The sequence below is a fragment of the Camelus dromedarius genome, chromosome 7, assembly GCF_036321535.1.
Source record: "Camelus dromedarius isolate mCamDro1 chromosome 7, mCamDro1.pat, whole genome shotgun sequence".
In the NCBI taxonomy this organism is placed as follows: Eukaryota; Metazoa; Chordata; class Mammalia; order Artiodactyla; family Camelidae; genus Camelus; species Camelus dromedarius.
In genome coordinates this window covers 14,922,938-14,946,839 of record NC_087442.1, presented here as the reverse complement: position 1 = coordinate 14,946,839, position 23,902 = coordinate 14,922,938, and the positions used below count along the sequence as shown (strand labels likewise).

The 23,902-nt window shown below is 40.2% G+C and overlaps 1 protein-coding gene across 1 annotated transcript in view; it reads left to right on the top strand.

Annotated features, from left to right (window-relative positions):
- The first annotated feature begins 498 nt into the window (after positions 1–498).
- CHRM2 (cholinergic receptor muscarinic 2) overlaps positions 499–23,902 on the top strand; it is a 128,787-nt gene continuing 105,383 nt past the window's right edge. The window contains exons 1-2 of the mRNA XM_031455443.2: positions 499–842; positions 1,104–1,266. The gene's annotated coding sequence lies outside the window, so the exon portion shown is untranslated. The remainder of the gene's footprint in view (positions 843–1,103; positions 1,267–23,902) is intronic.

Sequence of the window (23,902 nt, the reverse complement as noted above, 5' to 3'; positions counted from 1 at the left end):
TGTATAAAACAAGAAAGAAAAAAAAATTATCGCCCCCTCTAATACATTTGCCAACGTCCCAAAGAGATAAACAATCCGTTCATAGTTCAACACGATTATATGTTTACAAAGCATAGTGGATTTATTCTAACATTTTCCCACCTGGAAAAACGGGTCTTAAGCATCTTCGGCAATCAAAAAGCAACACTGGGTTCTTCTCAGTGTGTCATGTTACCCTAATAGCAATCATATACTTGCAGGAATGGGACTGGGTGGTGGTGGTAACTGTAAAGGTTCTGATGTAAAAATTGCAGATGGAGAGCTTGGCTCTGGGGATGGACCTGGAAAGGAGCGGAGAGGAGCCTGGGGAAAAGGCTGTCATATTTGCTCAGAAGAACTGCCAAATCAGAGAGCAGAGAAGATTTCATTGGAGGAGCGCCTTAAACAGCAACTAATCCTGTCATAGTGAAAGAAAATTGTAAATGTTCTCTCCAGAAATTGTCCGCCCATTGCAGCTAATCGAACACAGGCGCACGAACACCGACACGCACTCCTGTCTGTGTACCAAAGGTGCCCGGGCGCAGAGACCCGCTCGCACACACACACGCGCGCACGCGCGCGCGCCAACACGCATACACAAACGAATGCACACACATGCCAGTCAGCTGGTTGGCCAGAGACTTAAAACCACAGATCCCACTAGGAAATCGCCAGAGGCACCGAACTAATTAGTAATTAGTTGCCTCTACACTAATTACTACTTCCCCCAGCACTTTGATGAAGAAATGAATCCCGCCCAGCTCGCCGGTACAGCTACGTCTCGGTTCGATTTTGCTCTCCAGACACATCTTCGTGAAAGCCAGGTTTGAGAGCCCTTTTTGCTTCTCTTTTGGTGGTTTGGTGTGGAGGACGGGGGCAGCGTGGGTTTAACTCCAGTCCACACCGCTAAGGGTTTCCGGACTCGCTAAGTGACTGGGACCGGTGTGGGGTGCGCGACTCTGCTCGCGCGCGCCCGAGCCCCGCAGCCCTCGCCCAAGCTTTTGGGTCCTCTCTCTCCCCGCCTCCCCCGCCCCACCCCTCCAAGTGTCGCGGCACCAACTAATCTTTTCCTTTTCGTTTGCAAGATCAAGGGGGAAAGCAAGCCGGCGGCTGGCCTCGGACTCTGAGCCGCGAGGAGCTGGCTCCCCAGCAGGTCAGCCCTGAAACGGAGAAGGGCTCCACGCTCCTGCCAGCGCACACCAAGGATATTGCAGCCCGGGGAGGCAACTGGAGCTAAACCGGCCGCAGGTAAGGACACCGTGCTGCAAAGCTCTCCGCTTGCCGGCTCCGAGGACCCTGGTACTGCAGGGTCCTTCCCAGTCCCCAGGAACAGGCGCGAAGGGATCGAGGGTAAAGAAATCGAAGGATTCCTCCACAAGTGCAGATCCTTAAATGGAAACTTTGGCTCCTGGGGCTCCGAGAACTGAGGGCAGCGATGGCGGGTCTGGAAGGCAGGGGCAAAGAAGGTAGAGCGCAGGGCGGGGACGCGATTCCGCGGGTCACTGAGTCCGGCAGAATGTGGCGAAGGCAACCTGGGGTCCGCGCCGGCCAGGGCAGCGCTCTCTCTTCCAGCCCGCCATCCCTTCCACTGTCACCGACCCTCTCCCCCTCCCCGAGAAGCCGTAGCGGAAAAGACAAGGGGAGCTTCGTCCTCTCTTGCCTCTCACACTCCTTCCTGCCTGGGGTCTTCCAGGCGTTTGAGGTGGACACTAGGCTCCCTCGGCTCTGTACCTTCCTCCAGTTTCGCCTTCCAAACAGCCCTTCGGGCGCCCGCGTCGGGTCGCTGGAGAGAGGCTTGCTGCTGAGGTCGGAGGGGCACAGCCCAGGGGCAAGAGAATAAGAATGAGTAGAGGGTCCCAGGACAAAAGAGAGGGAAGCCTTCTGCAACCCCATCCTATTTCGGCCCGCTCACGACGTCGGCTGTCCGCCTTGATTTTAGGACAGGGTCTCAGCCCAGAGCGCGCGAGGTCCCGGATCATGCCTGGGCTTTGCCGTCAGCCACCTCACGATGGGTTCTGGGCCACCCCGTGGGGTTCAGGGTTATAGATCGGGAACCTGTGAACCCGCAATATCCCTCGCGGTCCGCATTTGCGGACCTGGGCGATCGCCGCTAACTTGTAGCTCTCAAAACCCGCGATGTGTGGTCAAGTCCGCGCAAGGGAGATCACGCAGAAATTCCACCTGTGCGCTCTGCCCAGTACCTTGGGGCGCCCCTCCAGGGGTCAGGAGGCTGCTCGCCCACGAGAGCGCCTAACAGGTCAAGATTCCCCAGAATCACGACTCACGACTCAGAAAGCAACACACACCCACTGCCTCAGTGCCCTTCCAACATCCCCATTCCTTTCTCTACCCTCCTGCTCATTCTGTGAGCCACTCAGTAGCCCAAGGGAAAGTCCGCCGAGGAGCTCACCAGTCCAACTCCGTGAAACCAGTTTTGCCTGTATGGAAATATCTATGGGGAGTCACCGGGACGGAGAGGTGGGAAGAGAGCAGAAAAATGAAGGTAGATGCCTAAGGCAAGCAGAGCTCCCTGCTGACACCTCACTGGACTGCCCTCCCGTGTCCTTAGTCAGTTGACTGCCAGCCTGTGACCGAGGCCACTGAGGGCTCCAAGTCAGCCAGCCCAGGTGCAGCGAGCCCAGCAGGAGCCCAGCGCCTCGCGGTCCTTCAAGCCCCCAAATCCCCTGCATTGACTTCCTATTTCCCTCGTATCTTAGCTTTTCTTTTCTTTTTTCTTTCTTTTTTTTTTTTAAACTTTGTTTTGCTTTTCTTGCTTTTTTTCTTAGCGCTGGATGGCAGTGGGTTCCTGTAGTTTGCGAGTCCCCTAGTGCACGCAGCCAGCGATACAAACACACGTCCCCAGGCTCTCCCGCACACTGGCTCTTGCTCCTGCCTGCAGCCCCAGCTCCACTGTGCCGGAAGCCTGCGGCCAAGGCACTTCCACTGCTGGGATCAGGGACAGAGCAAAAGGGAGCGATGCCCTGGCCATAGCCTCAGCTCCGCAGAGGACTGGGCTGGAAGAGAGGGGAGCCAGCCCAGACTCCAGAGATAAACGGTGGGGCGACAAGAAAGGCTTGGGGAAAACTCGATTTGGGGTTGAGGATGGGGTGGGGGTAGGTTCTGGGAAGAAAAGACCCCCAGCGCTCTGTCTCGGCTGTGCAGAGCATTAAGGGACCCTGAGGCTGCAGCGTGCAAAGCCTCAGCCCCCACCCCACCAGGTCTCAGCCTTCTCCAGGGAAGCCTAGATGGCTGGATCCTGGAGTGGAGCAGCACCTCACTTTGCTCCAGGCCATCTGGGTTTCCTGGTATTGAGAACGGCTCTGAAAGCGAGGCTACTCATAAACTCTTGATACTCAACCCGGCCTTATGAGGCAAAGGCGTCCATGGTGTTTTGTTGGCAATCTGTATATATACACAAATTACATTGACAACATATGGCAGGGATATACAGAGAGTGCATTTTCATTGGTAAGTAAATAGTAAGGGTTGTGATACCCTTAAGATACAGCATTTGGGCATGTGTGTGTCGTCCTGGAGGGATAAAGGCAAGGGCATGGATGATCATAGGAGTAAACCGGTTGATTCACACTGAGAACTGTCCTAGTCTGCAATTCACAAAGTGGACTTTTGAGATTCTTGTCATATGGGTGTGCCAGCAATGTTGCAGCTTTGCAGGGTTTGGCAGCTAAGGTTTCAAGAAGTAATAAATTAATGCCAGATGAATTTTCATTGTCTTTACTATTAGTGATGTGTTCCAGTTGTGGCAGGAGGATGAGCAACTTCTGTTGACTCTATATGCTTTACTAGGCTGAACAGTTAAGCCAATTAAAACTGAGTAGTAAAACTTAACCCTAAAAAGCCATGGAAATTCCAGCCCACTCAGTTTACTGTTTTAACACTCTGTGAATGAGATGGGGTGGGAGTTGGGTAAAGTCCTGGGATCCAAAAATTCAGGGTGCCCTTCCTGACAGACATTCAGACTTCCTACAAAAGAAAGATGTGCTTGTTTGTGTAAGCATGTCTGAGAGTGTCTGGAGGGGCATTAGAGCGAGAAAATGGGTAGACTTAAATATCCCTATCATAGTTCAAATTCAAGAGAATCCACAGAACATGTTTGCAGCTCTCAGCTGACAAAAGGGGTGGATGTGGAAGAGACTAGCAGTTAGACACAGGTAAAAGTCTCTTTGGAATGAGTCCCCACAGTCTATCAATTTGGGGGCACAGAGAGTGCTATCTTCACATTTAAAAACCACATTGCTCCAAATGTGATCCTATCACCTTTGCCCAGATAACCTCCAACATTAGCCACTTGGATGTACATTCAATGGCACTTTTACAATTCTGATTTCGGGGTAGCCATCCCGGGGGAAAGGGGGTGGCAGTGCACAGGAGGAGAGAGGGGAAGCCTCAGAGGTTTGACGAGAACAGTAGACTGAAGGCTGTGGGCTCACAGGGAAGGCAGGGAAGGCATGGTACCCATTTCATTGGGGGAGGATGCGCATGGTCAGGAGGCACATGTCTGACCCACAGCAGTGAACAAAGTTAAAGCAAGTACAAGAGAGGATGGAGAGGGGGCAACAGAATAAAGGAACTGAAGAGGAAAATGGGAGAAAAAATGAGCTCGAGAATCTGTGGATATGCCATCAACAGCCATCGTAATGAACCTCTATCACCAATGTTGTCTTTCGGGGTATGCCTGTGAGAGAATGCAATGGGTATGACTACTCAAACCTCACTGTTACTCTTATCTTAATCCTTTTTCACTTACTCAGTAGGATCAAGAAACTGACAGAAATATTTTGTCACACAGTTTCCTTGAGGGACCTGGTTTTCTTTATTTAACCTTGTATTTGAGTAGGCTTGGCATTTATGATGTGGACCTGTGTATTTTTCCTCAGAGGACTCCTCTGTATCAAACACTGTCAGTGTCCTCCTTGTGACTGTTAACACCTGGCTTGCTTTCTCTGTCACCTGTCCCCATTTTGTCTACCTTTGGTTCATTGAGCAGATGTTGGGACTTTTCTCCTTCAGGGATATCAGAACAAGTGTACTGACTGCACACCCCAAAGCTCAGCTGGGCCACATGGTGATAGTGCTGGTGGTAGCATGTGTTTTGTGTGGGGCAAAGGAAGCAGGTCATTTTTGCTTGGAAAAGCATTGTCATCAGGTGTGTTCTAAATCCCTGAGACTGTCCTAAGCTCCTTACATGTATTATATCATCTGTTCTGTCAGGGCTTTATCCCCACTGTTTAAGATAGTGTCTGGCACATCCTAAGGGTTTATTAAATATTTGTTGAATAAGCAAATAGTTGAATCAGTTTTCTCATTTTATCATTGCAGCAACGCTATGAAGTAAGTGTTATTGTCCTCATTTTACAGATGAGGAAACCAGCATTAGAGGGGTCAGGTAATGGCCCAGGATCACACAGCTAGTAAGTAAGTTGCAACCCCTGGATTCACATGTAAGCCTGTTGGACTCCAGTCTTTGTCTTATGCTGTGCTGATGAATAGTTGCAGCACACATTTTCCCAGTTTGGGGAAATCACAACGGTGGTGTTCAGAGTTCAACAATATTTTCGCCATTCTTTTAATTCAACTCTGCATGTTCCTGTTTGTATCCCCTAAACCCTAAGCAAGGAAGATTCAGTGCCAAGTAGCTTCTTAGTTGGCACAACATGCTTGTTCTGATTAATCAGTGATTGCCTCTGGCAGAGGAAGACAAGGGCACCAAAGAAATTACCTGATATTTTGGCTGGTGTTATCTTCACCTATAGCGACACCATTTTCCTCTGTCTGGTGTGAAAGAATGAAGGAGAATTTTGCTATTATCCAGTTTAACTCATGTTAAGTGTTGATGTGGATGAAGAGGTTTTCCCAGTGTGATGCAGCTAACCAAGAACCGCCCCAGAACACACACATCCCAGCTTCTCGGCTGGCTGTCTCTTCAAGTGAGTTCCTTTTTCTTTATTAAGATTGCTGGTGGTTGAGCTTCTGAGTTTGAATGGTGACTTTTGATTTTAGTTAGAATTTATCATTCACCTTTGCTTTGACAGGCATGATGTGACTTTGCAACCTGCAGTTAGCAAAGTGTGAGGTAGGTTCTGGTGGGTTGCCTCCTTCTACACTTGATATATTCTTGTCTTACTTTACTTCATTTCCCTTTTTCTTCACACATGTTCAAGCTCCTTCTTTTATACTGTGACCTAAATATGCAATCATCTTAACTAGTGCTGTTACCATGGTAATGTTTCATGGCAGATAAGGGTACACACTAAAAAAATCAGTTTTTTTCATTAGCAATGGAATTCTTTCCTTCCCTTTCCCCCCTTTCCCCAATCCAGGCTGCCACTGAATGGTGCCCTCTGGTGTTCAATAGCAGGAAGCACACTACTGTGGATAGGGCATGAACACAGTTTTTAAAACTTTGAGAGAATCTCAATTTCAGTGATAATTTGGGGTGGACAAAAGCAAAAAAGACTCTTACTTGGTATATTTTAAGTAAAGAAATTAGTAGAAAATATTCATTGCCTGAACATATTAAGTGCTGTTTGCTGTGAAGAATTCTAGAAAATTATGGGAAATGAGAAATACTTAAGCTCTTATGTGTTTAGCATCATTGTGAAAATCTTCCTATGGGAGACAGAGACTTTTGTTATGGGAGACACTGAGATATCTCTGGAAGAAGAAGCTAATGGAATGTTTGATATGTTATGTCTTTAAAATTTCAAAATGGAAATCAACTTTAGAATGAGAACATTGTTCTTGCTGGATAGCATATATAATAATAATAATAATTTGTATGTATAATTTGTTGTTTTGTTATGTGAGAAACTTGGAAGTTTTACTGTATTTTATTGTGTGAATATTAGCATCGATCTTCACATTATTACTAACAAATTATATGATAAGTTAGAAGTGAGATTGATATGCTATAAACATGTCTTCTTTCTTCCTCACTCTAGTTCTCCTTTCACCATCTCACAGTGAAATCAAGTCAAACCTGTCTCTGAGATTTGTCTGGAATTCATCCCTTTCTCTCCATCCACACATCTTTTATAAACCTTTAGCATCTCTCACATGAACTATCACCAGAGTCTTGTGTTTCTAGCTGGTCTCCCACCTCCAGTCTTTCCCTAGTACAATTCATGCCTCACACTGCCAGAATAACCTTTCTAAAATGCAAATCTGAACATATCATTCTCCCGTTAAAAATTTGTCACTGTTTCTCAACTGTCTAGGATAAACTCTTCCCACATGAGATCTTCCATAACTGATCAAAGCCTTTATGCCAAGCCCTATTTCTTTATTCCTCCACTGCAGAAGGAGCTAATACATATAAATAGCTTAGTTTAATGACTAGCACAGAGTACATGCTAAATAAATATTGGCCAATATATTTTTCCCTGTACTCTCCTCCTCCTCTTCTTCCCCTTTGTCTTCATCTGTTTTATTATTAGTATAAAATGCTAATAAGCAGTACTAAACATCACTCTTATTCTGGTCATTCCCCCAAACCAATAATAATAGGTAAGAAAAGCTCTGATGTGCCAGGTATTTTGCTGAATATTTTACATCCTGTATCTCATTTAATTTCCCACAGCCAGGTACATTGCCTGACACATTCTACATACTTGGTATGTGTTTGTTATGTTGATACACATAGTCAATATAATAATAATGTCATTTGGGGCATTTAATATTCCTAGAAAAAGTTATTTGGAAGGTGAAAACCTGGGTTTTTCACTTCAAAGAACTCTATGGGGTTGGCTGAATTGTTTTTTGGATATCAAAATGAATATTTACAAAAGGGTTAATTTGTAAGAGTGCCAGGCAAGTTGAATGCTTTTTACCTGGTGCTGGTAGTAGGGCACCGACTGGAACTCGTTAGGGATGCTGATGATGTCTGAGATGAGAACAGAGGCTGTATTTGTATAAATGACAGCAACATACATTTCGAATGTATTAGAAATACAGAGCTTTATTTTTTCCCCAATGTTTAGCATAGATTATATGTAGCTCTATAAATATGCCTATCCCCCAATTCCATTTTATTGCATCAAGGAAGCTACAGGCATCTACATCGGTCAAATACTAGTTTCAAGTCAGATTTCCAGCCCATGGCTAGTGTACAACAAAAATTAAAACTGAAGGTCTATATTTTTAAGATCAGTGAAAATAAATAGAAAAACGTGGTAGCAAGGCAGTATTTTGAAGTTAACTGTATTTACTGGGTTCAGAAAAGCAGGACTTCTCTTTCTGAAGCTGAGAACCCTATACACCCTTGAATGTTAATCTCATGGCAGAAATGAATCCACTTTTCCATAGTCAACATCCACAGTCATCAGGTATGGTGCTTTAAATAACCAGGTTCTGAATTATTTGAATCATTACTGAATTTTAAGAAGTCTTTTAAAAGAGGTTCATTCACAGGATGAATCCTCGAAATACTCTATTCCTCTTGCAAAGATTTTGAGTCAGCAGGTTTGCAGTCAGACACAGGAATCTGTTTATGCTTCTCCTGTATCACCTGAGGTGATACGAAGGTAGGTAATCACAGGACCACATTTTAAATAATAACAGATTGAAGAAATGGCATCCAAAGGGCATTGGAGAGGAACAAATGTTCAATACTCAACCTAAATGTTGCTACTGACATCATCATACCAGTTTTCCGCTTTGTGTGGACCATCAAGACTGAGAGCTTAGTTGTGGTCAGAAACTGATTTTTCAATTACAGGTGATGAGTCACAATTCAGGAGGGCATCCGTAGATAAGGATGCTTCTCTTTCATGTCATGTGACACCTGTACCTGTTTGTTTAGTTGGGGTACAGTCCCCTGTACATACCTCATGTCCTTAGAGTTAAATCAGTCCTTGCTATATTTAAGAAATAAGCACTTGATTTCTTTTCTATGCCTTATTTCATTTTCCCTGACTACAATTTTTCATTTTCTCTGATGTCTTCTTGGGAAGATATCTTTGTGGTTCCGAAGTTCCTCTGTGCACTCTCCTGTCTGGTTCTGTCTAGGTTTTCACAACTGATCTAGATGGACGAAGCACCTGGCCCTCTTCCTCTTCTTCTCTCCCAGCTCTATTGGAGGAGAGTGGGGAAATTGTCATAAATGTTAATGGGGATGCATTTCACTGTTAACTGTTGCAAAGTTGGTGCCCCGTGATGATCCCCAGTAACAAACTGATACAATATAATACCTCCTCTAGGAAAAGGAAAGTTATAACGATTTTTCCTGATGTTATTGCTCACCCTTGGTCACAAAGATGAGTGTTCTATTTTAATGAAACAAACTCTCCCTTACCTCCCCAACTATGCCAAACCAGTAAACACGATGAACTATGTAAGGAGACAAACCTATTATTTCTTGATTATTTAAGTAACTGCTAAGAAGCTCTTTAGAAAGGAGTGAGACGGGAAGCTAAAGAATTACCTAAAGGCAAATTTTTCATACTCCTTATAGAAGCTAAGAATGGAATAATTTGATTAGTAAGGGAAGAACATAAATTTCACACAGTTTCATATTGTTGAACATGATGAAGATTTTCTAATACACTGTGCCCTCCTCTGCCCTGTTACAGAGGGAAGAGTCTTCTACCGTATGACCAGCATGAAAATAGGAAATGATAGAAAAACTTTACTTAATTGTGTTCTTTGGAGAGCACTAGGGCATTTAGTTTCATTTTAGGGAGAAGATAAAGAGCAGCCCCAAAGCCAAAGTGTTTCCCTGATCTGCCTGCTGCTTTCTTGCTTCATCCTCAAAATTACTTTTCTATCAGATTTTATCAGTGGGGTGGGCAGTTATGTCCTCACATGTAAGCCTAATATTATAGGCTTTTTCTCCTCCTTTCTAATGTGTGTTGGGAGTACCAAAGTCAGGGAGCATAGTGAATGATGTGGGTTTGACTTCTGTTGTCTCTGGCTGATGGGTGTCATTCAAAGGTAAACAAGGAGTCACAATTTTGCACTTATTTTAAAGTGAACATGACTGGATATAGTCCATGACTGTATACTTCCATGTTAGGGAAAATACCAGAATTTTGGGTGAGATACTCTTCTGTGACAATAATAATGACAGTAAAAACAATGGAATCACAGCTGCTCTTTTCCCGAGTGTCTACCAATTTTTAGGACCTGTGTCATTTCTTTACATACACTATTCCTGTACCTCATGCTAATCATTGTGATTGGTGGTTATTTTATCTAAGCACAGAAATTGGTGCCGGTGGACTCTAAATAGCTTATTCTAGGTCTATGAGTGAATTAATTGGTTTGGGCATCAGTCTCAGGTCTCAAGTCAAAGATAAGTTTAAAAAAAATATTTTTTTGTTTTGTGTTACTGTACCAGAAGCCATTTCTTTAAAAGAATATCTCATTATATTATTTGTCATCTAATTCTGATAAAGCCAAGGAAAAAGAGAGAGGAAAGAAAAAGAAATAGAGGCACATCACACTTTGAGCTCAGAAAGTGGAGTCATGATAATGGAGTTTATACTGGAGGAATCAGCCTCGAGTAGATTTAGAATCTGTCTTGGCTACTCACCTCCTGGCTTAGTCTAATAATAGGCTGTTGCTGGAAGATACTTTCTCCTTCATAGCCCCCTGGGAGCTCTTTCTAGGCACAGAGGAGAAGAGTCTCAGCAAGGGTTCCAGGTATGGAATTTCTAAGGCATAAAATATGATTTCATGAATATTTATAAAATGTATGTATGTTGGAACATTTCTGTTGGCTATGAAAACAATATGCGTTACTGAAATATTATTATTTGATCTTCTGTTTCATATTGTGCTACTTTCTCCCTCTGCAGAACAATTGCTGTGACTTAACATTAACCTTTGCATTGCAGATATAAAACAAAAGGCCAACAGAGCTAATTATTCCGAGGGATGAACCATCAGTGGATTAATTCTGTTTCTGTTTACATGTCCACTATCAACTCTATTTGTTTGTGTGTCCCAAGTCTCAGAAAATCATCAGTGTCTATTGGTAAATGATAATATCAGCTAATTTTTTACAATTAATTGAAATTTCACACTCTTACACTTCAATATCAGTCCATATTTTTACACACTGACACTTTTAATCAAGGATTATCTTTCACAAGGGAGCAACAACAGGGCCCTAATTAATTAAAGTGATAATTGTTCTTCTCCCTCAAAGTTTGTTGCATAACACATTCTTCAAGAAATTCACATCCTTAGCATTCCTCTTTAAAATCCTCCCATTTAAAAAGAGACTCCTTGGCTTCTGTAACTTACTCAAAATTCAAATTACTTTTTTATTTTCAAAGAATGATAATTGAAAGGAGGTCATATTTATTTTCCAGCAAGTTTCTATATTCAAATAAAATGACATCTTTCTATCATTTAAGTGTTCAGATTGAATCCCAGGAGACGTTTTCATGGAAGAACGAAGTTGTCAGATGTCTCCCCTTTGATGTTCACTGGCTTATTTTAGCTTCTTTATCACAATGCAGGTTCTCATGATGCATTCCTCTTGCATCTTTCTTCAGTTTCTCAGTTCTCAGCTACTTAATTGCTTCTGCTTTTCTGCAGCTTTTTCAGTGCATAAGGTTTGTTACATTTGCCCTCTGATTTAGTCCCATTATTTCAGTAGATATTGAATCTAGAATGTAGGCTATAATTGGCAGCCTTGGTCTCTTCTCCCTTAATAGATATTCCTCCAATTCCTATATTTTGGCACCTCTTAGTGTGAGATTCACTTTCAGAAATAATTGATGGTGACTGTGGATCCGTTAGCTGATTTCCCTAAGACTTAGGAATTGCAAATTATTTGAAATCCCTGTGCCATATGCTGGTCAGATTTTCTAAAGGTCATTAACCCTGTTGGCTTCTTTTAATTAAATTAGTGTAACTTATTCATTCCACTTGCAGCCAGTATTTGACTACTTTTCTCCCAAACTTCCATGTGCTCTTATTTTACTTTTCCAATATAATTGAAAATGAAATGATGTCAATACATCAGTTATCTAAAATTCAAACTGATTTTTCATTATTCTACATAATTATTGTAAGATAACTTTTCTTCATGCTCTAGTTTTTTTTTTAATTAATTAATTTTTTTAGAGCAGTTTTAGGTTCACAGCAAAACTGAGAAGAAAGCTCAGAAACTTACCGTATACCCCTCTCCCCCATATACTGACAGCTTCTCCCACAAGCAACATCAGGCACTACAGAGGTACGTTTGTTACAATGGATGAACAATGGAGGAACTTACATTACCATGTCATAGTTACCTGAAATTCCTAGTTTACATTATGGTTCACTCTTGGTGTGGTATATTCTAAGAAGTTTGACAAATATATAATACTATGTATCCACTACTGTAGTATCAGAAAGAGGAGTTTCATTCCCCTGAAAGATCCTTTGTGTGCTCCCCATTTATATCTCCTCCCCTCCTAACCTTTGGCAACCGCTGATCCTTTAACTGTCTCCATTGTGTTGCCTTTTCCCGAATGTCATATAGTTGGAATCATACAGTATGGAGCCTCTTCAGATTGACTTCTTTCACTTAGTAGTATATATCTAAGTTTCCTCCATGTCTTTTCTTAGCCTGACGGCTCATTTCTTTTTAGTGCTGAATAATACTGCATCGCATTAGGTTTTCTTTGGTATTTTTATTAAATCTGTATGTGTTTTCCCTTTTCTTGGAAGATGAATTTTAGCTAAGCATTAGAGAATGTTTTTTTATTTCACCACATATATTACATTATTTTATTCTTGTATGGGGTTTTCCCTCACCTTACATTTCCATGTTTTAAAATTCTGAAACTTTCCAACAATGGCCACAGAACTCATGTTCTGAATATATTAATTTTATTGCTTTCCTCCTCCTTAAACTCATCCAATTCCTATTTCAGCATTTAGTGAGAAAAGACCATCATTACTTAGCATCTTGTGGTTCTTATTTAACTATTTTTATTGTCCCATTAGTATATTTTTCACAAGATATTTTTTTTAATTCAGGCAACAAAACCTTTTACCTCTCTATTGAAAGTTTTAAATGGTTTGTGTACCCAGTGTTGACAACTCTTCTGCTCCTTTGAGTCTGAAGGATGAGAAGAGGGAAGAAAGGGCATCACTGATCTGCTTCTTTTCCATTTATCTTTCCCAGTTGATCTTCCAAGCCTCAGCAGTCACACTCATATAATGAATCTAAGAAAAAAACCCCAAAACTTACCCAAGATACTTCTACTGACCCCTAAATGGAACATAAACTTAATTTGTTTTACCAATAGCAGACAGAGCATCTTATTTTATTTGAGAAGACAAGTCCTAAGAGTCTTTTTAAATTTGATTTTTATTGTTTTTGCTTTGGCCCTCTCTTCTGGCTTACACATGTACCTTCTGTTGAACTCCTTCACACAGTGAATGAAGTTGTCATGTTAGTCTCTGGTTTTGTTAGAAGAGACGTGCTCCATCAAGGCAGGGTTTGTATTTTTGTGGCTTTTAAAGTTCTTCTCAGCATCGAATATCATGCCTGGCTCTATGCTTGGCGCATAGCAGAATTCAGTGAATATTTTTTAATGATGATTTTATGCTACTAGTCTGCTAAAAATCCAAAGTTTATTACTACCCTAATCTGCTGCTTCTGTTGGTTTCATAATAGCAAGTCACTATTTTCTGAAATAGCTCAAAAATAAATCTCTTGTGACAAATTTTCCCACTTTTGAAACCAACACTTCATCTAAGCCTGAGCACAATTTTCCGTAGGCTACCTTTGTAGGTATATAGTGGTATTATTACTTTATTTAAGCTGAATCTGATTAATAATTAGCACATGAACTTTTAAAAGGGTCCACCTTGTTTGTTATTAGATATGACATACATTAAAATAAATTCTAGCTAGCACAGATCACATATGATTTAAGCACACTGCTTTTTTTTTTACAGTAAGGTGGACTTACGATACTACTGACCCTTTTTGCTTGACTCCATCTACAAGATATATGACCAAAGATGGAGACCAATATACATCATGAAATGGAGTACCATTCTGGATACCTGGCCGTACTATATAGCCGTGGTCTTATGCTTAGAATTCGAGTATTTGTTTATTTGTTCCTTTATTCATTGATTCCACAAATACTGGCTTAATACCTATTTGTGCAAATCACATTGCTTATGCCCCCACTCTCCCTCCTACCTGACCCTTCTCTATCACAGCACAGGAATATTAATAGGGGAAGGGGAGCTGCTAGACCCAAAGGCCCACTTTCACCCCATCTCTTGCTCACGCTTAGCACTCTGTCATAACACAGCACTGCTGCAGCCTCGGCAATGAGAACAGAACTGTGCTCCCTGGCAGCCGGAATCTTCCACTGGCCTTCACCACCAACTGGAGAGCTTAGTAGGAAAAGGCTTGGACATCTCTCCCTGTTGTGAGGCTCCAGTATCCCCCAAAAGGTGTACTCCACTGGTGGGCAGTATAAAGTAGTGGTTAAAAATATACATTTTGGAGACCATTGTACCATTGTCTGTTTGCCTTTAGTTCCTTCAGTTTCATAGAGTCAAGAATTTAGTGAAATGTTCAGCATCATCTGGTCCTATACCTTTATTTTACAGTTAAGGTGGCTGTGAGCAAGAAACACTAGTGGGTTGTCCTGTGAGTGACAGTGATTTAAAGTGATAGAGCCAGGATTTGGGACTTGAACATCCTGATATCCAATCAATTTTCAGTTTCACCGTGACTACCCCCAATGAAAGGTACCGTGTGATTAATTTAAATCTTAGAGTTTAACGCCTTCTGAGAAAGCTCTGAGCTATACAACGCCCTTGCTATTCTTTATTTGTGTGGGACTTTTGATTCTTTTTCCACCTCCCCTCTTCTGTTTCTGTGATGTTTTACAAAGGGAGTCTTACGATTTAGTGGTAAGATTTTGTTGGAAATGCTGAGGCTTAAACAAAAGTGATTGATTGTCAAAATTTTAATGTCAGATACAACATGGGGGCCAGCCTATCATAATATGGATTGACCATTATGTCATTCTTCTAAGTTCCTGCTGAGAATCAACTCTGGGAGCTACTCCAATCTTGAAAATATCTACTTTCCTACTTTCCAGAAGCTTTAGAGATCTCATCTATTCATTTTTGCTACTGAAATTGCCTGTAAATTATTAGAGTTTTCATTAATCATTGCAGTTATCTATTTGGACCTATAAATATATCTTAATATTGATGCTCATCAAAAGGTATCAACTCAACCTTTTAACTTCACATAATAAAAAAAAATTGAAAACAAATTGCACAATACATTTATCTCCTGGAGATGTATAACAACTTTTAAAAAGCAGGGGGAAATACAATGGATGAAGCCTTTTAGAAATGACATCAAAGTCCACCTCTTTATTCTGTTTCCCCATTTCATGAGTCCATTAGGAAACTCAGTTGTCACATCTATTGCCAAATTGGCAAAAATATTCCATGCAGTATCTTTAGAGTAAGAAAAAGAGGCAAATTGGAAAGCTATAGCTTGATGTCATCTCTCCTAATTCTGTCCATATACTTTTCTTCCAAATAGCAGATTACTTCACCCTAAAGTCCTGATAACCATAAATGTAATCAGCTTTGCCACAAAAATTTTCAAAATGAAATGCCCATTTCTTGGTGGCCTTTTTGTGTTGTTTTACATCAGAGGAAAGTGGAGAAGAGATGCGATTGGAGTTGAGTTGAGAATTGGTATTGTCTGAGACATTGGGTATTTATTTCATGGTCCAAAGAAATTCACAATGAGGTGACAGAATGCTCTCTCAGGCCACTGTCACTTACACTGGGACGTGGTGTGCTCCTGGGGAATGTTGGGAAGGCACTTGCAAAGCTATTTTAAGAGACGTTTGGAACTGTGAGAGGACAAGAAAATATAGAACATGCCAGAGCCTTGTTTGTAAATACTGTATTCTCTTCAGAGGTTACTGAGTGGCAAAATCAAAAGAGTGTTTTGCCAGGAAATAAAGCTGCTTATCTTGCCTCACTAAAGGAGAATTCCACATGACAAAGACCTAAAGTTAAAATGGAAACATTTCAACAAAAATCTCAGGAAATCGCTTTGTTTGTTTGTTTGTTTTATGTTCCTCCAATGTGAGCTCTCAAGCTTATCAATAAGCTGGTGCCATTAGTTGGTACCAGTAAGTAATGACCAGAAGACAGATGGAAACTTATTTTCAGAGAAACTGTGTTTGAGGAGGCTGAAAGCTAATTTGCCTCCACCTTTTTAGAAAATGTTTCATTCATTGACATAAAGGTTCAAAGGGAAAAGATTTGGACAGGGATGATACTCTTTCTTTGGCAGATTACACTTCCTTAATGATGGAGGAAATGGTGAAACAAATTGGACTCCAGTGTTTTCCACCTTCTCTGTCTGTGGAACCCCTGTGGATTTCAGAGAGGGCTGGAACACAGCTTGCTCACGAAGATGAACAGGACTAGGAACTCCTTTCAACACCACCCCTCCCAGAAGAAGAGCTCAAATTCCATATATATATTCATATAAAGAGGACATAATCCGTATTTAAAACCGAAGAAAAAAATCTATCACCCATGTCAGTATCATTCTCATTCTCATTCTGTATTTAAAGCTTACTTTTGTATCTCCCTTAAATATTCAGTCAGTTAGTAGATAGAAAGCACATGTAAGTGCTTTGTAAGGGACAGATATTGATACCCTGGAAATGCTTATTTATTCCTTTATTCTTCAACATTTACTACTGCAAAATTAGGTAAATCTAGGTAGTCTGTTAAACATCTAGGATACAAAGATGAAAAGCTATAATCCCAGCCCTTGCAATCTGTCCTTGGAGATGAGGTGAGGAATAAACAATGATAACACACAATATATGGACTCTCTGACAAAGGTATTAGGACTCCTGCAATAACAGAGGAGAAGGGTGGGGTTAAGCCAGCTAAAGCTTGGTTTAACAGAGCATTTAAAGAGTGAGAGGCTTTTTACTGGATTGGTGGGGAATGTCTTAGTCAGCTTGGGCTCCCATAACAAACATATGTCATAGACTAGGTGGCTTCAACAACAAACATTGTAATTGACTACTTGTTATATAAGGCATTTTGAAGATACAAATTTATATATAACTATTCTAAATATGTGCATGAAAGAGTTGAAGAGAATAACTGTACTTCAACTTATCAAGCAATGGCTGTCACAACAGAATAAAGAAAAAGTGTCAAAATATGTAAAGTATACATTGACAGCTCAGAAAAAAAATTAAGTGGATCTGAGCAAATAACCCCTTATATTTGCATATTGCTCTTGAGTGCCCAAAGCTCATCATTGCATGGTTTTAGAGCAGGGTTTGGAGTCAGGTACAGACTTCTATCTGTTTCTATATGGCCTCTAGCCAAGGACATTTTTTGGATTGTTAAAGGATTGTTTAAAAAAAAGAAAGAAAGAAAAAGAAACATGAGCAACAGAAACCAGATGCAACTTTCCATGTCTGTAATACTTACTATCTGGCACTTTACAAAAAAGTTTTCAGACTTGGCTTTTAGAAGAAGCTTTGCAGGTGCTTGTATTGCTTCTCAAAGTGTAACTACTTCTGCTTAGTTGGAACTAAGGTAAAACGGGTGAAGCATAATACCCCAACATCATATAGTTTGGGTTAAGAAAACTTGATTTTTTGTGATAGTTCTAATTGTTCTCTGTGTTCCATTGTCTCATGAGATATACCTAGCATATCAAGTATCTCAGTTTGGGTTTCAAAACACAAATCCATCTCTTCATCTTGTGTCTGATCCCTGCTCTCTTAAAGTCATATTTGTGGGTTATTTAATGATGATTTAAAATAAATAATACTTTGTTTAAAAAAAAAACTCTACAATTTACAATGAATTATCAGATCCATCACATCATTTCATTTTCATAAAATTTCCAAAGAGAGAGTAATAACAAATTGAGGAAATTCAGAATTAGTGATCTTAGATGACTTGTGCAGGGTGATACAGCTTAGGCAAGAATTCAGAATGCCCAACTCCTAGCTGGTTGTTTTCCATCCTTCCTCAGAAAACCCACTATGCCAGAAGTGTTCTTTTTTTTTTTAACATTTTTTTTATTGAGTTATAAGTCATTTTACAATGTTGTGTCAAATTCCAGTTTAGAGCACAATTTTTCAGTTATACATGAACATACATATGTTCATTGTCACATTCTCTTTCACTGTGAGCCACCACAAGATCCCGTGTGTATTTCCCTGTGCTACCCAGTACAATCTTGTTTATCTATTCTACATTTTGAAATCCCAGTCCCTTCCCACCCCCTGTTCCCCTGGCAACCACAAGTTTGTATTCTATGTCTGTGAGTCTGTTTCTATTTTGTATTTATTTATTTTTTAGATTCTGCATATGAGCGATCTCAAATGGTATTTTTCTTTCTCTTTCTGGCTTACTTCACTTAGAATGATATTCTCCAGGAACATCCATATTGCTGCAAATGGCGTTGTGTTGTTGGTTTTTATGGCTAAATAGTATACCATTGTATAAATATATCACATCTTCTTTATTCAGTCATCTGTTGATGGACATTTAGGCTGTTTCCATGCCTTGGCTATTGTAAATAGTGCTGCTATGAACATTGGGGTGCAGGTGTCATTTTGAAGTAGGGTTCCTTCTGGATATATGCCCAGGAGCAGGATTCCTGGGTCATATGGTAAGTCTATTCCTAGTCTTTTGAGGAATCTCCATACTGTTTTCCACAGTGGCTGCACCAAACTGCATTCCCACCAGCAGTGTAGAAGGGTTCCCTTTTCCCCACAGCCTCTCCAGCATTTGTCATTTGTGGACTTTTGAATGATGGCCATTCTGACTGGTGTGAGGTGATACCTCATCATAGTTTTGATTTTCATTTCTCTGATAATTAGTGATATTGAGCATTTTTTCATGTGCCTATTGATCATTTGTATTTCTTCCTTGGAGAATTGCTTGTTTAGGTCTTCTGCCCATTTTTGGATTGGGTTGTTTGTTTTTTTCTTATTAAGTCATAGGAGCTGCTTATATATTCTGGAGATCAAGCCTTTGTCAGTTTCATTTGCAAAAATTTTCTCCCATTCTGTAGGTTGTCATTTTGTTTTACTTATGCAGAAGTATTCTTGACTGTGCAACGGAATTCAGCTGGAAACTCACTGGTGATAAATCCTCTAAATGGGTTACAGAGAAGTAAATTAAGAATCATGGGTCCAAACCTTTGAATCAACTAACTGTGAAACTCAAGACCTCACTAACCCTGCCTCACAGGAATGATTCTCTCTCCCACCTGTGGAAACCTAGTGTCCACTGAGTGGGGAGGAGGAAGAAATCTCTGATGCTTGATCTCTGTGAAGCAGCTCCCCTTTGAGAGACACTTTGGATATATACATTTTAAATTTTACCTAGAAATATCTCATAATCTGACTGGCTCCATGTTACAGTTGAAGAAATAGCTGTGGAGAGGGAAACTTCTCTGTCATGGGAGGTGTTTTGATGGCCTCCCTGGATTCACTGAGACAGAGCTAGCTGGAGAGTCTTTGGGAAGGCAGATCTGAAGTAAAGCTACCTATAGGATTTCTGAATCCTCTGGGTGGAGCATAAAGTTTCCCCTGGGAGCTCTAAGGAGAGCTCTCTAGGACTCTCTCATATACTACAATTACATCAGGGACAGATTAAGATTAACAATCCTTGTCCTCTTTTTCTTCCTAGCAAGGAAGATCTGTTGCTGGATCTGTTGCTTTTCCCTGCTGTATTTAAACAATGGAATGCTACCTATGTGCTGTCATTACCCACAAAGGACTAGTACATCAAATCATAGCTTAGTCCATGGGCCCCTAAAGTGAAACCTAAGAAAGGCCTTACTATCTTAAAATGAATAGGAGCTGCCCCCCTTCCTGAGACGTCTAATAAATGTGCACATTATGCCCATGTCTGCACTGGGGAGCAGAGAGATGTGAGAAACTCTGAGAACCTTCCTGATTTAATCCTGACTTCAGCCTAAGGTGAACAGTTGACTTGTGGTGTTGGAAGCTATGGGAATTCAGTGAGAAATATTTTAGAAGGGTTTCAGAAAGAAATTACATAAATGAGTAGGAATAACATTTTTCAAGTCACACCAATCATCAGGCTTCAATCTTCAGGGCAAAAGGTCTCTCTGCTAGGGAATGAATTTTGAGAAATGAGGGATTAGCATTTCCTGCTCAGTTTGTTTTTTGACAAGCCCTATGCCTCACTGTTCTCCTTAGTTTAACTTGGGGCTAGAGTCTTCTTTTATTTCCCCCAAAGGGAAAATCATAAGAATAGTTATTCTTGTTAATAAAGTGACTTGGGAGCTTCAAAGAAATGCTGGTGTGATTATTCCAATTAAAAGTGATCACCTATTCAAAAAGGAACTTTTCTGTCTCATGGCCCAATTTGTCTGTCCTCATTTCCTTCAGAAGTACTGCTCTTGAATATTGTTACAATGTTCACTACTGATGGGTAGATGTGTTCTGAGAAGTCAAACTGGTGGTGTGAGATGGAATGCCCAGCTATCACCAAATGCCAGCCCTTTGAAGGTAGCTTTGAGTGCACTGGGGAACCCCTCCTTCTTATGCAGAGGTGACGACTTTGGAGCATGCCTAGTTGTCTTGAGCTAAAGAAGAGAATAACCCTTACTGCCTTCATATTTATTTTTGTTCCTATTGCTACCTATATAATCCTGTGAAGTAGGTGTTATACTGATTTCCAGGTGAGGATTATAAGTATTTAAGAGATTTCACTTTAAGTATATGACAGAAGCAGGAAATAAATCAGTTTTTCCAACTCAAGTACAATGTATCTTTTTCCAAAAATTTGACTCTCAGGACATCATCCAATTCTGCAGCCTCTTCATTTCTATAATGGATATTATCAATACCTGTACTTCTGACTTCATAACATTATTTAAGAATCAAAATAAATAAATGTGGAAGCCTTTTGTAAACACTTAAGATGTAAAACAAATGAAGTATACTAAAATTATTATTGCTATTTACAATAATTTAGATTCATATAAAACCTCCAACAATATTTATTTGGTTTACCTATATAGTACTATTACAGGGTTGCTATTTTTTCTACATTGAACATACTTTAAATTTATGTTTCTTGTTAGACTGACTTATTCCTTTTGGACCCAGAGATATTTCACAAACAAAGTAAACATGAGATCTTGGATACCTTCTCAATTGACTAGCATTACCCTATAAAAAAGAATTTTCCCTGCCTTAGCTTAACTTATCATATCCAGCTATTCCCAGTTGTTTTCTAACGTAGTTCAGCGTGAACCTCACAATTAATTGTCCTGTAGGTTTTCTTTTTCCTTTTTTTTTTTTTTTTACCCTGGAAGTCATAAGTTAAAGTTATTGTCAGATTTTCAAGAAAATTCTTTCAAAACTGAGATAATATATCCCTAACATTGGGGAGAGTTACTTAAATATGATTTCTGGAAATGCCAACTTGTATCTTACTGACATAGATTGGGAAGGACGTAACTGAAATGTAATCTAAGGAAAGATGTGGTCACATGGAATAAAGAACCATGATATCAGCTCAGTGGTCTTTCAGGTCACTACCTCTGGTACAAGGCAGTGTACTTCTGTGGGAGCGTGACTAAGAATAGCCAATCATATTCATCATATAGTCTGAGAAAAAAGATTCTGAACAGAGTGTTTTGTGATTATTGGCTACCTTTCAAATTAAGTAGATTTCCTTTGCAGAATCCCAAAAGAATGTTAGTACTCAATAGAAAAATTGCCATGTTCTGCAGTAGTGAGAACTTATGACTCAAAAGCAGAAAGATCATGAATAGAAATAGTCTCCTCATTGTGGTTTTCTAGGGAAATGCCCCAGAAGACTGCCTTCGTCCTGGTAGCCAGAAACCGTGGATTCTGCTCTTATGAGTAATAGATCCTTCCAGCCCGAAGAGGGTTCACTTGCTGTGCCCACTTGAAGTAGACTGTGACAGATGTCTCTATTCAAAGACACTGTTTATATTAAAGCTGCCCTTTATTGAGTACATCTTAAGATCCAGTTGTTAAATATGTGTATATGTAGAACCTTATTTAGTCTTCACCAAATTTCAAGATAAATATTATCTCTATTTTACAGATAAGGAAGAAGAGGTTTAGAAAGGTTGAATAACATAAACAAGGTCACAGTGCCAATAAGAGCTGGAGCTAGGATTCAAATGCAAGCCAGTGTCTTTGAGAAGTGGTCCTAGAAGGGCCAACAGTGTTGAAAAGAGGTTCTGGGAAGGACACATAGATAAAGATGAAGGAACTGAAATTACCACTTCAGAGACACTCTGCTTGACCTTCCACCTAGAATAGGTGCCTCCTCAATCTTCATTGTTCTCTTCAGCACTTTCTGTGTGTACTTTGGTGTTCTTCATTAGATTTGTGATACATAAAGGGATAATGAAATAAGTACTTGTGTTCCTGCCACCAGAGTCATTTTACTTTTTTTAAATTACAGTAAAATATACATATTATAAAATTTACCATTTTAACTATTTTAAAAAAATTTTTATTGACTGTGTAATTGATTCACAATATTTCAGGTGTACCAAAAAGTGATTCAGTTATATTATATGTGTGTGTGGGGGGGGTGTATATATGCATATATGCATATATGTATATATATATATATACTTTTTCAGATTCTTTTCTATTATACATAATTACAAGATATTGAATGTGGTTTCCTGTGCTATATGGTAGGTCCTTTTGTTTATCTGTTTTATATATAGCACTGTGTATCTGTTAATCCTAAATTCCTTATTTATTGCTCCCCCACCTTTCCCCTTTGGTAACCATAAGACTGTTTGCAGTTCAGTGGCATAAAGTACATTCACATCGTTACACAACCATTACCATTATCCATCTCCAGAAATTTTTTTACCCTCCCAGACTGAAACTCTGTATCCATGATTCTGTACTCTCAACCAGCTCCTGGCAACCACCATTCTACTTTCTCATTTCCTTTTTAGATGTTGTCTAAACATCCATTACCACCTCCCTGGCATCTCTCTTTGGATGTTTCATTAACATCTCCAACTTAAGGAAATGTTGCTACCTCCTGAAACGTGTTTCACCTTCCTCCTGCATTTGTCCACTCTGTCTCCTTGTCGTTTTCATTTCAGGAAATGGCACTACCATTAACTAATTTTTAAGTCTAGAAATTCAGTACTTACTTTTTTAAAATAAACTTTAAACATTTTAGTATAGTTTCAAAGCAAACAGAAAAATTACAAAAATAGTATACAGAGTTCCCATGTATCCCTCACCTAGTTTTCCTTGTTAAGATTTTACATTAGTGTGATACATTTGACACAACTAGTAGACCAGTATTGATACACTACTGTTAACTGAAGTCCATATTATTAGTGTTTCCTTAGTTTTCACACAGCATTCTTTTTATGTTTTGAGATCCCTTCCAGATGGCACAATATACTTAGTTGTCATGTCTCTCTCCTTAGAATCCTTGACACTGTAATAATTTGTCTTTCCTCGCTTTTGATGACTTTGACAGCTTTGAAGAGTCTTGGTTATGTATTTTATAGAATGTTGCTCAATTTTGGTTTGTCTGGTGTTTTTCTCAAGGTTAGATTAAGGCTGTGGTTTTCTGGGGAGGAAGACCACAAATGATCAAGGGTACCTGCTATCACATGACTTACCATTGATGACATTGGATCATCTGGCTGAGGGGGTGTTTGTGATGCCTCATTTTTAATACTTCCCTCCTTTCCCTCCTTACACTCCTTATCATGGTCTTCAGTGCACGATCTAGAACTCTCCAGTCTCATCTTGAGCTGCTGTCTGCTCCAATCAGGTTTTAGCCACACTGATTCATCTTCCAGTTTCTT